Source organism: Equus przewalskii, chromosome 15 (assembly GCF_037783145.1).
Source record: "Equus przewalskii isolate Varuska chromosome 15, EquPr2, whole genome shotgun sequence".
NCBI lineage: Eukaryota > Metazoa > Chordata > Mammalia > Perissodactyla > Equidae > Equus > Equus przewalskii.
The window spans coordinates 4,577,190-4,583,591 of NC_091845.1; positions in this window are offsets into that span (position 1 = coordinate 4,577,190).

Sequence of the window (6,402 nt, forward strand, 5' to 3'; positions counted from 1 at the left end):
TATAGTAATAAAAACTTTATTCAACAGGCTGCATTAGAGGAAAGACTAAATTATCTTTTAATTCTCTATAAACAATGTGGCAAAATTGCCATCATATAAAGGTGAACAATGAAATGTTGGGGGGGGATTATAAAGGTATGTCAGACAGCTGACTAATACAAATTTTATTTTTCTGAATTTTATGTTTGTGGCTTTATCAGCTTTCTAAAACTCCTAATTGTCTGTAACTCCTTTTCTCATTCTGGATCTCACCTTTTGTACCTAATTTTCTGTTTTTTCTTAAGGGAGCCCCCAACTGAACAGGCTTCGGGCTTCCTCTGCACTGCCTCGGTCGCAGCCACCAGGGCAGAGTGGCTTCCTCATGCAAATACAAGCTCTTAAAATCCCTATTCTTCCTTTTCTGCCCTTTTTACACCAAACGGAGCTTCGACAATCACCCTGGCCGCTGGGAAAGCGCCCGCCGGCCGTGCGGCGGAGACGGGGGACAGCGAGGATGCTACCGCAGTCGTGGGGGACAGAGGATGGCAGCTGGACAGCCGGGGCCGAGGGCGTGCAGAGGCGGCTCCATGTGGACTCAGTCCGAGAGAGTCAGCAGGCGCTGCGGACAACGTGCGGGGTGAGAGAAAAAAAGGAAGACGTCCAGGGTGACTTCGCAGCTTGAGTCTGCCATTCGGATTGTCCTTTGGAGGCTGTGGCTCAGGGACTCAGGCTCTGGGGAGGCGGTGGGGGGCTGGATGCGACGCCCCTCCTCCGGGCTGGCCGGCATCGCACGCCCGCGCCCCCGCCCCGCCCAGCCGAGCCGCCCAGGAAGCGCGCCCGCCCGGCCCCCGCGGCCACGTGCGCCCCTCCCGGGCGCCCCACGTGCGGCCCCGCGTGCGCGCCCCGCCCCCGCCTCCCCGGCCCGCGGGCGCCGCGCCAGCTGCGAGCACGAGCCAAGACGCCTGCAGATGGAACCTGGGGTGGAGCAGGGGGCGCAGGTCCGCTTCCCATCTCCGCCGCCCCGCCCCGCCCGCTGTGTGACCTGGTCAAGTGACTTGGCGTCCCTGAACCTGCCTTTCCCGGTTTAGGTAATGTGAACGCGTCCTTGCTGGAGGAGCCTGTGCTGGCTTGTTGAGCTTTTCCAGAGCTAAGATGACAACAACGGTGATAATAAAACAGTAATAATAATCATGACAGCATTTACTGAGCGCTCCCTCGGGGCCAGGCACAGTGCCAAACACTCTATACAGATAATCCCCCCAGCAACCACCCCCGCCCTTTCGCTGTCCCCCTTTTACAGATGAGGAAATGAAAGGGGAGAGGGATGCTCCCTGATGACTGTTATTGCTGCTAAGAATCGTAAAACAATGGCTATTATCAACAGTGGTCATACTGACGGGGCTGTGGCTCACGGAGAGCTTGCTGTGTACAACTACGTGACACACAGGGTCACAGTAAATCCTACATCCCTCTGGGGAGGGGCATTTGTCCTCTGAGCAAGCTCTCAGCCATGATCACTCCTGGCTATTCCTGAAGGGGCCTCCTTTCCCAGTCCCTGGCCCTAAATCGGGTCGGGCACTTATGGTCTGTGACCGCAGGGCCATCATTCTGGCTTGGATGCCCCACCAGGGAAGTGGCTGCTTAGCCCAAGGGCACTCAGCTGGGCAGTGGGGAGCCGACTGAAAGTGGGCTGGGGACCCACTCACACACCACACACTGTGCTGAGCCGACTTCCGTCCTTCTTGTATATTTCCTCCTCCGTAGATTTCAGGCTGGCCAGTTGGCCAGAAGACACCTGTCTTCCTTTCCTGCCAGGTGCCTGGTGGTCTCCCCTGGGTCCACCGGCCCTGCCCCTCATGAACTCTGGAGGCCTGGACTACGAGGCTCCCGGGGAGACCTGGAGCACTTTTGAGGCGCGGGCACCTTGCCCACTTGTCAGAAGTCTCCCGTCTTGGTCCCAGCCCACCCTGGAAAATCCCTGCTTCGGTTGCAGGCCACACAGACCCCTGGCAGCAGCCCCAGCCTAGAGAGCCCCGGGGGTGCATGAGAAACCTGGATCATCAGAACCTCCTGGGGCAGAGAGAGTGGGCACCGTGCAAGATCACATGGCAGCCAAGAGGCTGAGGCCGCCATCTGTCGCCTGGAAGAAGTTGGACGTGGAGCTCCTGGCCGCCCCACTCCTGAAGCTGGCCGTGGGGCCGTGCAGTCACCCAGCCTCTGTGCACCTGGTGTGGCTCTGTCTGACCCACCATGCTGGGCTGCTGTGACAGGAATGGATGCTCAGCCCGGGAGTCAGGGGTGCCCTCAGGGCCGGCCCAGCGCTGGATGGCCGGGGTCCTTTGCACTCAGATGTCTCCTTCCTCACCCCGGGGCCTTGACCTGAGACACCCCTCTTTGCTGAGGACATAAGGCGGTAGTGTCTTCTTCATATATGAGGGGTTGTCCCAAGAAGCCCTGAGGGTGGAGGGGCGGTGTGGTTGCTGACGGAGCCTGGCCAGGTGAGAACGGCACCTGACGCTGATCGGCACAGGCCACGTGCCGGCTGTCCAGCTGGCCAGGGCCAGAAAGACCTGGAACTCAAACTCAGGCCTCTGCCTCCCACTGCAGCGCCCTCCCTGTCTGCCTGAGCCGCAGTGTCTGGCTCTGTGTGGTCTTCATTCATTGTCGCTGGCAGTGCCTCTCTCCGCGTGACGGACACGGCTGCCCTGTGTGGGCTTCAGCTGTTCTTCTTTTTCTAAATGGACTTTATTTTTTGAGCAGTTTCAGGTTCACAATAAAGCTGAGAGGAGGGTGCAGAGATCTCATACACACCCCGCGCCCCGAGCATGCACAGCGACCCCTACCGTCAACGTCCCCCACCAGAGTGCTGGGATGTTTGTTACCGTTGATAAACCTGCACTGACACTGTCATTGTCACCCAGAGCCCATGGTTTACCTTAGGGGTCACCTTGGGGCTGGACATTCTGTGGGTTGGGCACATGTACGGTGACACACGTCCACCACTGTAGCATCACACGGGGTTTCACCACCCCAAGCACCCTCTGGGCTCCACTTATTTGTTTGTTTGTTTTACTTTATTTCTCCGTTTTCAGAAAAGAAATGTCTTTACTGGGCAGTAAATTTTTAAAAATGTAAATTGGTAAAATTTTAAGTTTTGCACATTTTAAAAACATGCACGAAGTCCCTTCTTGGTGGCCCCGTGGAGTTCCTGGGAAAAGCACTGGTAATAGTGCGGTGTGTGTCCTGCTGGCGGCTTCTGTCTGCGCGAACATCCACGCCCCGTGATTGTGAGGACCACGGAGAGGGCACGGGGGTCAGTCCCGGGAGCTGGCACCGCCCGAGCGCCTGCGGTGCGTTGCCCTCACCGGACGTTTCATCCGCACCACGGCCCTGTGAGGCGGTCCCGGCTTGTATCTCCGTTTCACAGACAAGAACACTGAGGCCCAGGGGGCCCAAGGATGTAAGTGTCAGAGCCGGAATTTGCCCCTGCTCCCTGACTGGGCTGACAGCCCTGCACTTTGAACAGCAGGACTCATCTTGGTGTGTGAGGAATTCCTCTCTGGCGTCATGTGCCTGAGGACAGAGACTCCCAGAGAGCGTGGCAAAGGCCTGAGGAGACAGCCCGCCTGGGGGCCGGGCCGCCAGAAGTGACACGGGAGCCTCAGCAGGCTGCAGGTGGCCCCGTCTCTTCTCAGGCATGGCCCCTAGGAGACGCATGAGCCTGAGCCTGGGAGCGGAGGGGTGATCGTCCCATCTCCCTAGTCTGTGTCCACAGGACATATGACAGCAGAAAGTCCACACCCACTCAGAGGAGTACACTGCCACATTCCACACTCACACAGACACACGCTCACCCTCACGGCGTCCAAAGCTCTCCCCTGACCATTATCCCATCTCAGCCTCACATCAGTGCTGCCTCCTCCAGTTGCCTATGCTGTGCACTGCACAATTGCAAGGGGCATGTGTCACATGGACTATAACGTGAATGGCACCCCCTGGAGCTGAGTAACACAGTGGCCCCGTTCACAGTGACCTGGGAGTGAGCCAGGGAGACTGGGCCCATTTTATAGCTGGTGGAAACTAATGCTCAGAGACAGCCAATGACTTCCCCATGGGGCAAAGTGAGTCAGTGGTTGCAACAAAATCTATGTCATCCTTTATCTCCCTTCCCCCAGGCATTTCAAAAAGAGTTCTTTTTTTCCTAAAACTTGGATTTACTTTAAAAACAAATCATTTTCAAACTTGTATCTATCCATGTGTTTTTAAAGAGGTGCCATATTCACATGATACAAAATTTTAAGGGTAGAAAAGGGAATAAAGAGAAAGCCCCTCCCCGCCCACGGCGGACCCCCAGGCAGCCACTGCTGCGGTCCCGTGTGCCCTCCAGAGGTGGACTGCACGCCGTTCATGCCAACGGGCACGCGCGATGCCCTGCACGCCCCCCTGCTCCCGCCACGCGTCCTGCCACCGCTCAGAACCTTGCAGGGGCCCGATTCTCTGTTTCACCGTGAACAGAGTTCTGCTCCCTGGAGGCCTCGGGGCCCACTCGTGTTCATGCTGGGTGCTTCCAATCTCTCGCCAGAGCGAACCGTGCTAGATGACCTCACTTGCACGCATCTCATTTTGCAAGTCTGAGAAAATACCTGAAGAATAAATTCTTTATTTTTGATTTAAAATTCATTTTTGAAACAAAATTAAAACATCATGAAAGGACATGTAATAAAGGTCAAGAAAAGGTCCAAAGCGCCCAGCCCTGTTGATTCGACTCCCTGGAGGTGAGCACTGTTTGGTAGTAGTTCACAGCTTGCTTATGCGGCTTAATATATGTGGTCGGCTGCAAAATTGGCCACAGTCCTTCCCGCCAGCCAGTCCCTGTTTCTAACGTGACTTTGTAGCTCCTCCCATCGAGAGACAGTCTGTTCCTCCTTGTCTGAAACCTGGGCTTGGTCATGTGTCTCTCTGTGGCTGGTAGAATGTGGAGGGGGAGATGGTGTGCCAGCTCGGAGCCTGGGCCTCAGGAGGATGCATTACGCTTCTGCTCTTTTTTTTTTTTTTGAGGAAGATTAGCCCTGAGCTAACATCTACCGCCAATCCTCCTCTTTTTGCTGAGGAAGGTTGGCCCCGAGCTAACATCTGTGCCCATCTTCCTCTGTTTTCCGGGTGAGACGCCTGCCACAGCATGCCTTCATAAGAGGTGTGTAGGTCCGCACCTGGGATCTGAACCAGCGAACCCCAGGCCGCCGAAGCGGAGCGTGTGCACTTAACTGCTGTGCCATCAGGCCGGCCCCGTGCTAACTCCTTTGGAGCCTTGCGACCCCATGTGAGTCAGCCTGGGGCTAGCCTGCTGGAGGGTGAGCGACCCAGGGAGCGGAGACGAGTCAGCCCAGTTGCCCCAGTGCCGGCCCCAGAGACCAGAGAGCCCAGCCGGGACCAGGAGAATGACTAGCCGCTCACAGCAGCCGGAGGCGCATGGGGGAGCCCAGCAGAGACCAGAGACTGCCCAGACGAGCCCACCCGAATTGTGTGACCAGGAGCCAGGCGAAGAAGGGGCCAGAGGACCTGACCCACAGCTAACATGGTCTGTCAGATGTTTTCCGGACAGGAAGAAACCATGTGTTCTGTTTTACAGAAATCAATGTCCCCGTTTTGCAGATGTTGCCATCTTGCACAGAAACTCATATTTGCCGCAAGACTCCTCAAAATGTTCCAGCTCCAAGGGTCCTAAAATTACCTTAACTCATTAGCATCCTAAATTCTCCTTCTCTGGACGGGTCCAAACAGCCATTTTCAGACCATGCGATCTATGCAGCAGCATGTTGACCAGCTCCGCACGTGTCCTGAATGAGCGCCGTTGTTACACAGCTGTCACGAATAACCCTGTTAGCCTCTGCTCTCTCGTCTACAGCATCCTACCAGCACTGAGCCGGGGGAGACAGCTCCGGGAGTGTCCCCGGTATCTCCATGGCTCGTGCAAGCAGTAAACCCCTTCACCCGCTTCTGCCTTGGCTGTGCTTTTCGGCTCCGCACTCACCAAGAGACGAACCCACGGAGTCCTGTTACAGTTGCTGGCCCTCAGAATCTTAGGGTCTTAACTAAACAACTTAGCTAAACAATCCCGGTCAAGCCCGCCCTCTCTCATAGCTATCGAGTATTCTGTTTGTAGAGACCCTTCAGGACTTATTTGTCCAGTGCCTTCTTGGTGAACTTTTGGGTTGTTTCTTTGTTTTTCCCCTCACCTGTAAAATGGGACGGATAACTGAGATTAATTTGTGAGTTAGCATTAGTGTATAATGGCTGACAATTAGAAAGTGCCCGGCACGTGTGTTTTTTCTTCCTCCTCCCTGTTGCACGGTTTCCACTCAGACAGGAAGGGCACTGGTTGTCTGGTAGGTCCTCCCGAGAGCTTGTCCTGAGCAGGACTCA